At 44.1% G+C, this 9,761-nt stretch overlaps 1 protein-coding gene and 1 long non-coding RNA gene across 2 annotated transcripts in view; one reads left to right on the top strand and one right to left on the bottom strand.

Annotated features, from left to right (window-relative positions):
• The window catches only part of LOC116703002 (serine/threonine-protein kinase TAO2-like), a 45,608-nt gene that overhangs the window by 25,065 nt on the left and 10,782 nt on the right, over window positions 1–9,761 (top strand). The gene's annotated exons all lie outside the window — the stretch shown is intronic.
• Window positions 8,499–9,761, bottom strand: part of LOC116703016 (uncharacterized) — a 13,173-nt gene continuing 11,910 nt past the window's right edge. The window contains exon 3 of the long non-coding RNA XR_004335316.1: window positions 8,499–8,509. This is a non-coding gene — a long non-coding RNA (uncharacterized LOC116703016). The remainder of the gene's footprint in view (window positions 8,510–9,761) is intronic.

The following is a 9,761-nucleotide window of genomic DNA, read 5'->3' as shown; positions in this document are numbered from 1 at the left end:
GTGTGTGTTGTGTGTGTTGTGTGGTGGGTGTGCTGTGTGTGTGTGTGTGTGTGTGTGTGTGTGTGTGGTGTGTGTGGTGTGGTGTGTGTTCTAATGCGAATCAATACATTAATTCAATCTAAACATCTAGAGTATATCACTGTAAGTGGACGATATTCAGCATTTTTGTTTCTTTTTTCGCTTTTTTCATTCGCACTTTTTACTACCGTTAGTTTGTTTTCTCTTTTTAAAAAACGTGTTTGTAAACCATTTAAGTGGTGCTTATATTAGAATATTTTCAGCGCGCTAACAGGTTTCTTACAAAAGTTCTTTGCAAAGGTGGTGGATAAAACAAGGCAGAAGAATCCACTCAGATTCCAAATGTCGGCTGTGTGTTTTTAGGATGTTTAGGATGTTTTAGGCTGATAACTCTAATCTTTTGTAAGGGTCATTGTTATGTTCAGTTCAATAACAGAAGTTGGGAGTGTTTTTTCTTGCTTTTTGTAAACACTGTTATTATTTTTTACATTTGTTAACTTTTGTAACATGCGTCACATTTTGGTCACTTTATTTGAGGATTTTTCTCTTTTTACACTTTTTTTTAGCATACCAGTTAAGTGGACGCTATATTAGAATATTTCCAGGCTGTTACCTTTCTGCGTGAACGCGCCCTTTACGCGGGGAAACTGATGAGCGGTAAATTTAACTGAATGAAAGTGATTTACAGTCAATTTTTAATCCTGAAAAAGGTTTACGATTATATCTGCTTATAGTGGTTAAAAGGCGTTTTCTATCTGCACGTGGACTCGGTGAAACCGATCGTGAAATAAAATGATACTTTCCATTGAATTCCTGAATGAATCCATGAAGAGTTTTGCCAAATGTTCCAACTTTTGACAAGTTCAGTAAGCAGCAAAACAGGAGAAACGAAACAGTTGTTGTGTTTGTTTTTTTTTGTTTTTTACTAAAGGTAATTGAGTGGTTTTTCCTGCAGAGGCGGTGGTGGATTATAAAAACAGATGAATAATCCCTTGAGATTACCTAAATGTGCGGTGTCGTTGACAGTTTAATGGTTTTAGGATGTAACTATTCTTGTTATCGTGGGTCATTTATTTTCAGTTCAATTTGGTCAATAACAGAAAGTGGTGAGTGTTTTTTTCTGCCTTTTTTTAAACTCCTTTTTTTTCTCGACATCCTCACTTTTTGTCCCAACTATTTTTTTAGTATACCAGTTTAAGTGGACCGCTCTGATTAGAATATTTCAGGCGCGTTACCTCTGTCTGACGGCCCTTACGACGGGGGAAACCTGAAGCGGTAAATTACACTGAGAATTAAAGTTAATATGCAGTCTTTTTTATTTCTGAAAAACGGTTTCGATTATATCGCTTAGATGGTAAAAGGATGTTGTTTCTATTTGCACGTGAATCGTGTGAATACAGGACTGAAAAAACTGATATTCATATTGATTCCTGAATGAAATCTCAGATGAAGTCACTTTGAGATTCCTAAATGTCGCTGTGTGTTTACTTAGGATGGCTCGGAGGTGTCTGGCCTATGGACGAGCGGCCAGTACGGACGGCAAGGTGGACGTTGGTGCTGGGCATCACCTCCATCGGATGCGGGTAAAGCCGCAGGCCGACCTCGCGGCGGCACACACAACATCTCACTGGGGGGGGGGGATACTCTTCAAGTCCTTCTGAAATAATGAGTTAAACATATAGATAGAGTTGGGGTCCACTGCTGGAGTGCTAACCACCGGATGGGTGGCAGAGATAGAGGATACTTTATTCAACCGCGTGGGGAGAAATTACCATACCAGCAGCAAGTTCCGACAGGGAAAAAGAACAAACCATTGCAAAAAGTATTGGAATGAATGTAAGGTGTGCATTTATATAAAAGGTATTATACATAAAGGTTAAGGTACTTGCTGAGATCCATGCAGAGTGAGTTATTTGTTCTGACGCTTGTCTGTGTGCCACAGCGGAGAGGAAGCCCCCGCTCTTCAACATGAACGCTTGAGTTGCTATACACATGACCAGAACAAAGCCCATCCTCCAGTCAACCACTGGTTGAGAACCTTTCATATATTGTTATAGACCTATGTGGTCCTTATTATAGAATCTCTATAACCTAGTGGTCCCTAATATGGGATTGAAGTCTCTTTATAGACCTTAGTGGTCCCTAATATGTATCTGAAGTATCTTTTATATAGACTATGTCTATATGGTGAGTCCTTGCCTATGTCCCTAACTGGATCTGAAGTCTCTTTTATATAGACATTGTGGCTCCCCTAATATGTATGTGAAGTCTCTTTAATAGACCCTTAGTGGTCCCTAATACGTATCTGAAGTCTTCTTGATTAAGACCTTTGGTCCCTATCATACTGTATCTGAAGTATATCTTTCATATAGACATTAGTGGTTCCCTGAAACTGTATCTGACGTCCTCGTTATATAGAACCTTAGTGGTCCCTTAATACTGGTTATGAAAGTATCATATTATTATTTTTTATATTACATATATCCAATTTTACATAATACAATACATACAATTTTCATCCAAGGGACTTTGAATTTGTGGCTTTTTTCTGGTTGTTAGGTCTCTAAAAATGGGATCAGTGTTTCACAAAAAGCCACAGGACGACGCCTCAAATGTCCAGTTTGTCCACAACTCAAATATAGTTAAGACTTATTGTCATAAAGAAGAAGTAGAAACTAGAAAACTATTCATCATATATAATTTAAAAAGCTGACCAGCGTAAAGAAATCACCATACACTGATTAATACAATTACGAAACTTGGGAAAGAGTGAAGTATAAAAATGAGACGGTTGGGTTGTTATATCATGTTGAATTTGAATTCTTCATGTTGGAGAATGAATGGGAAATTAAACTAACTGCTACTGTTAAAACATTGTCTCTCGTCTTCACCAGCTTTTCCTTGTTAAGAAAAGATATATTTGACAACATGAGCCTTATCTCGACGCAGGTCATGATTGCCTCCGCAACTTTGGACTCCATGACTTCCGAAGATTCCCAGACACGCCCTACCCTCGGACGTGCTGCATCAATGTGAGAACCCCCCCCCCCCGGCACAGCCGTATGCTCCGCATCGGATCTTCTTTCAGTCCCTCAGGACGTTGAGCCTTTTTTTGTTTAGATGTTAAATTCCCAAAAGGCCTGATTTGCGGGAGCTTTGGCACAAAAAATGTAGCAAACGTTGCAATGTTTTTTGTCTGTTTGGGTGAATGAAGTTGTCGGGGAAAACTGAGAAAAGTGCGGAAAAAAGTGGATTTTTTTGTTGTTTTTGTTGTATAGTCTTAAAAATAGAAGGAAACTCTTTTCAAAGGAGAAGTATAAAGGACTCTGGGCTGAGTTTTATTAGAACCCAATAACACTGAGGATGCTGAATGAAAATGGGCGGGGTGATTTAACCACAAATTTAATTTATTGAATTAATCAAATTTGAACAGGTTTGTCAGTAGCTGTTGATCTTACGTGTTAGTTAGTTTCCTACATTAGCTGGGGAACACATTCCTAGCGTGGATAAAGCAACTTATTGGACTTCACTGTTATTGCACTTATAAAACGAGCGTAGCCCGTCCTCAATTTAGGGTCATCGTACATTCGTATCCACGATTTTCTGCATACAAAAACCGGGCATTGTGTCAGTTTCGTGGTAATTGATCACAATTGCGGGTTGCACACAAATTTGCGTGATAGGTCGAATGTGCGTGAATTGGTTTGCGATGGCAACAACTGCAAACTGTGGAGGACCTGTTCATTGTCCGTTCCCTCCCTCACACAGCAGTCGGTTCTTGGCCGCTGAGCGTCGCTGCACAGTGTCACTGGACCTTGTCGCCGGACCAAAGGCTCCGTGCAGGGAGTGGACAACCTGGCAGTACCGCAAGATGAAGAAGATCACTTCCACAGGAGACGCGCAGAACGGCCCGGTGCCGAGGGGGGCGGGAGACGAGGAGGTGAGGACGGGGGAGAGGGGACGATGGAAGTCAGAGTGTGGAAGAAGGGGAGTGGAAGGAGAAGAGACGAAAAAGGAGAGAAAAGGGCCAAGAAACCTAAGACCCAAAGAGATAGAGATGAAGTGAAAAAACAGTTGAGGTGAGGGAAAAAAAACGATAATTCAAATCAGGGTGAATGAAAACTGCTAAATCGTTTATGTATGTAGGAACATTTACTTTTATTTTTTTACATACTTATGCGTGTAATAAGCTGGTGTGTGTAGTGCGGCTCCGTGGTGTGTGTCCGCGTTCCGTGTGTGCCGTTCGTGGTTGTGTGTCAAAATTCCGGTGTGTGTGTATGTCACTTCCGTGTTGTGGTGCGCGACTTCCGTCTGTGTGCGTGTGTGTGTGTCCGTCCTTCGTCTGTGTGGGTGTACCCGTCCCGATCAGTTGTGTGTGTGTGTGTAAGTCCTTCGTTGGTGCGGTGGTGTCCGTCTTATCCGTGTCTGTGTCTGTCCGTTCCTTCAGTGTGTGTGTGTGGTGTGGTGCTGTGGTGTGGTCCGTCAGTCGTGTGGGTCTCTGTCCTGTCTGTTGTATGTCCGTGTGTGTGTGTGTGCTGTGCGTGCGAGCGTGGTCGTCTCTCTGTCTGTCTGTGTGTGGGTCCGTTGCCGTCTCTCTCTGTTGTGTGTGTGTGTGTGTTGTGTGGTGTGTGTGTGTGTGTGTGGTGGTCTGGTGTGTGTGTGTGTGTGTGTGTGGTGTGTGCCTGTGTGGCTGGGGTGGGTGTGGGTGTGGTGTGTGTGTGTGGTGTGTGTGTGTGTGTGTGTGTTGGTGGGTGTGTGTGTGTGTCAGGAGTGGAGCAGACACTGCTGGGACCGGCAACGTGAACAGCATGGAGAGCTCCCAGTCGGTTGACCAGCATGCCGATCTCAGCCAGTCCCAGAGCGCAGTCCTGTCAACGCTGGCCGAGATCGGACGGACACAGCAGCGAGATGGCCATGAGCAGGAGGGCGAGAAACGTCACCTCCAACAGGCTACATACGGCACGCCCCGCGTAACATCAACAGATACAATTATTGAGAATATATATACCATACAGTGAGGAAAATAAGTATAGAGTAATAGGAGGGTTATGATGTTCATAGTAGGTGCATGTCCAGTGAGAGGGACCAATATCCCCCCCCCCCTAAAAAAAAATATACATATTTACAACTTATTTATTTGTATGATTACAGCTGCAAAAAAGTATTTGAACCCCACCTGAGAAAATCAGTGTTGTACTTGTTGCCTCGCTGTGAAGATGGGATCGATCGATCCGAATCTGTGAAATATCCAGCTGTTCCTTTTGATTCAGGTGTTCTTATTGTTATGGAATAATATGAAGATGGAACGCCACTTAAATTTCAGTCAGAAAATCAGGGTTGTGTATATACTGTTGGACTAGTTACATTCATCGGTCCTCCGGTTTCAAGAAATCCATTTTGTCCATTTGAATCTTCCGATAGTATTATATATATATATATATTTAATAATATATTTATATATATTATTATTATATATATATATATATATATATATCATATTATATAGATATATATATATTGATCCATAAAACCTTGCAAACATGGATCTTTCAAAGAGCGGAGTGAAGGACATTGGCATCAAGTTAAACCTGATGATGTAAGGAATCCGCGTCTAGTGAGTAAGCGATAACGGTAGGGACAGGTTTTACCGAATAAAAACATTTCCACTGATGTCGGGTTAGGCTCGACAGTCTCTGCACTAAAGAGAAATCCCCTCTCACGTCTGTGTAACTGCTTTGGCTCAGGTACTTAACGACGATGTTATATGTGTAATAAAGCTGCAGCCAGGTTTAGAGGGTTCCTACCAATTAACAACTTGTGTTTTTCTGGGGTTTTTGAGTTGTTGAGATTTCAACAATTTGGTTCTTTTTTTTTACATTTTCTCAACGTTTTTGTCAATTTTATTCCAATCTGTTATTTGGTGTGTTGGGTGGGTTGTGTGTGTGTTGTGTGTGTGTGTGTGTGTGTGTGTGTGTGTGTGTGTGTGTGTGTTGTGTGTGGTGTGTGTTGTGTGTGTGTGGTGTTGTGTGCGTGTGTGTGTGTGTGTGTGTGTTGTGGGGTGTGTGTCGTGTGGGTGTGGTGTGTGTGTGTGTTGTGTGTGTGTGGGGTGTGTTGTGTGTGGTGTGCTTTTTTTGTCACTTGTTTAGCATTTAAAAAAAATAGTTTTTTTCTGTGTTTATAGTTTTTTTCCCCCGACCATTGGCAATTTTTTTCAACGTTCTTTTGTCATGTTCTGTGTAGAAAGTTTTTGTTAACGGGTCAATTGCATGATTGATGATGAATTCATAATGATTTTTTGTAAAAAATGGAGAAGAAAATTGAATAACTTTGATTCTCATGTATTTGACGACATCCCAAAAAACGGCTAATGACTTTTTCTGTAATTATTAAAATAGACGAATAAAAAAAGGGCGTTTTAAGTTCTCCCATAACGATGCGGTGCTTGCCTCTTGCAGTAACAGGTCTGTCTGATGATCGCAAGGTGACTCATAGGGGTTAAAAAAAAAAATTAATACTATTATATATATATTATTATATATATATATGTTGTGTCAATAAAGAATTGGGGCGAAGTGTGATATCAATCTAAGCAAAAAAAATGGTGATTCGTATGTTTCCCTAAACTAATATAACAAATAAAGGCCTAATATCCAGTTAAACGGAATAGTAGATGAAATATCCCTGCTTGAATCTATATCAAAATTAAATCGGGCTGTTGGTGAATTACAGTTGAATACTTACCCCAGTTTGTTTATGTATGTTAAGTATTGACCTTCCTCCTCTTCCTAGGGTCAGGATAACATCTACGATGACCCGTACCAGCCGGAGATGGACCAGCCTCAGGCTCCCTCGGCGGGCGCCGCCGGGCCTCATACTACGCAAAACGGAACCACTTCGCCACACCATCCGGGACCGCCTCCTTGGTAAATCTCTCCCTCCTGCCCCCCTCACTGTGTTGGGGGTCCTCGGCTAAGACAGCGTTGTTTTAACCAGTGATTAGACCATTTTGGTTTTATGGCAGAGGAAAAAAAAAAGAAGATTAAAGAATCAAGACTTCATCTGCAATCAGAATCGCAGTTGAGGATAACATCTGCAAAAATAATGTTTACACAGCAGCTTTTACAAGCCACGCGCTACTGACCCTCAAACGACACGCTACTGCCGCAACTACAGCTTAATGACCGCAACTACACGCTTACTGACCGCAACTAACGTTCGACCGCGACTACACGCTACTGACCGCGACTCTACACGCTACTGACCGCGACTACACGCTACTGACCGCGCTACGCCTGACACGACTACACCTGTGACTCAACTACACGCTGCTGGACCTCAACTACACGCTGCTGACAAATACAAGCTTATGACCGCGACTACACGCTCTGACCGCGACTACACGCTACTGACACGATACAGCTACTGACCGCGACTACAGCTACGACCGCGGAACTACACGCTACTGACCGCGGACTACACGTACTGACCGCAACTACACGCTATGACCGCAACTACACGCCTACTGACTACACGCAACTGACCGCACTACAGAGTAATGACCGCGACTACGCTACTGACCGCGACTACACGCTACTGACCGCGACCTACCAAACCCCTACACCCACGCTACCTGACCCGGACTACACGCTGTGACCGCAATACACGCTGCTGACCGCAACTACACGCTGCTGACCGCAACTACACGCTACTGACCGCAACTACACGCTACTGACCGCAACTACACGCTACTGACCGCGACTACACGCTATGACCCGCGACTACACGCTACTAACTACACAGTATAGTAGATCACAGTCATACAGACCAAATTATTCTCTGAAAAATCATTTTATTTATATCTATCTATGTATCTTATTTTCCTTACCTGATTTTTGGTTTCGGGGGGGTGGTCCCGGGTGGCTTTGAAAGTAGAGCCTAATAGTGTCTGATACCCAAAATAATCTGGATTGAATCACGCACTTGAGAATTAAAAAAAAGAGAAGCCTGTAAGATAGATTGAAGGTCTGTTCATAAATGTATTTAGGGTTTCTATAGAACATAATCACATGCTTTTATGTAAAATAAACCTTATTTTTCCTCATCCTCTCTGTCTAAATAACTGTACCTTTTATTTTCCTCTGTGTGACACGCTCCGTTTTTAGAGCCATCCTGAAAAAGCCAAGCCTGCTCTGATTGCGGTCAGCCGTTCTGGGTCTTTCGCTACTGTGCTTTGTGGCAACGTCATGACCAGTCGGGGAATAACTGTGTCCATTCTCCCCCCGCCCCACCCCTCCCCCAGGATGACCCGCAGATCCAGGAACACGAGCAGGGCTCGGCGCTGGCCGGGAGCAGATGTCCGGCTACAAGCGCATGCGGCGGCCAGCACCAGAAGCAGTTGATGGGACTGAGGGAACAAGCTGATAGGCGAGCAGATGGACGAAGCACACCAGCTGAACGCTGACAAAGAGCTGGAGAACAGAGGGAACAGCTTCTCCAACCGAGGCCGACAAGCTGGCCAAAGCAGCACCAGGCAATCCTGGAGAAAGAGAGGGTAGACCAGTCTGCTGTCTGGGGGGTTAGTCTTAGTCCTTTCGGCACCAGGCCATCCTGGAGAAAGAGGTTAGGGACAGTCTGCGTCTGGGGGGTTAGTCTAGTCTTTCGGCACCAAGGCCAATCCGGGAGAAAGAGGTAGACAGTTTGACTGTCCTGGGGGGTAGTCAGTAGTACGCGGCACCAGGCCATTGGAGGAAAGAGGTAGACAGTCTGCTGTTGGGGGGTTAGTCTTAGTCCTGTCGGCACTAGACCACCCTGGAGAAAGAGGTAGACGGTCTGCTGTCTGGGGGGTTAGTCTTAGTCCTGTCGGCACTAGACCATCCTGGAGAAAGAGGTAGACGGTCTGCTGTCTGGGGGGTTAGTCTTAGTCCTGTCGGCACTAGGCCATCCTGGAGAAAGAGGTAGTCGGTCTGCTGTCTGGGGGGTTAGTCTTAGTCCTGTCGGCACCACGCCACCCTGGAGAAAGAGGTAGACGGTCTGCTGTCTGGGGGGTTAGTCTTAGTCCTGTCGCAGACCGTCTGGTGGGCGATGTCCGACCGGTGAGATCTCTGGTTCTGATCTACTGGACTTCGTATAATCTTTATGAGAGTTACGGAGAGGCTTGTGACAACGACTGGGATGCATCTGGGCCAGCAGAGCCAGGGGGGACACGTCCCAGGGTGCAGAGAGGAAGAGACCGGGAAGTTTGGGAGGGTTTTGCTGCGCTACTTGAAAGCTAAAATAAAAAAACTTTTGTTAATATATTGTCTTGTTTTTTTTAAAGTAACAGTGGGCAATATGGAAACGAATGAAGGAGTAGTAGCCCGAACAGTTGAAAAGTGAGATTAGTGCAGAGAGTGGATTATCTGTCGGTGTGGGCTAGATTTGTTTTAAATGTCCGTTGGGTTCTGGACACCAACTCCGCAATTCTGTTTTGCTAACAACGCAGTCATAAGGGACGATTCTCTCCCGACCAACCAGCGGTCTGCGGACGGTAACCACGTCACTTTTGGTATGCTCGGCTCGCTTGGAACCTCGACTGAGGTAGTACTAAAAAAATTACTTGGTAGCAGGTCCCAGGGACTTTTTTTCGTAATGGAAAACCAAAAAAAGCGAGTAGAGGCGAGTCGAGTAGATACCACGCAGTGGAAAACCGCCATTAGTCTTAGTCCTGTCTGCACTAGACCACCCTGGAGAAAGAGGTAGACGGT

This window comes from Etheostoma spectabile, chromosome 15 (assembly GCF_008692095.1).
Source record: "Etheostoma spectabile isolate EspeVRDwgs_2016 chromosome 15, UIUC_Espe_1.0, whole genome shotgun sequence".
Lineage (NCBI taxonomy): Eukaryota > Metazoa > Chordata > Actinopteri > Perciformes > Percidae > Etheostoma > Etheostoma spectabile.
This window is presented reverse-complemented; position numbering and strand designations above follow the sequence as displayed.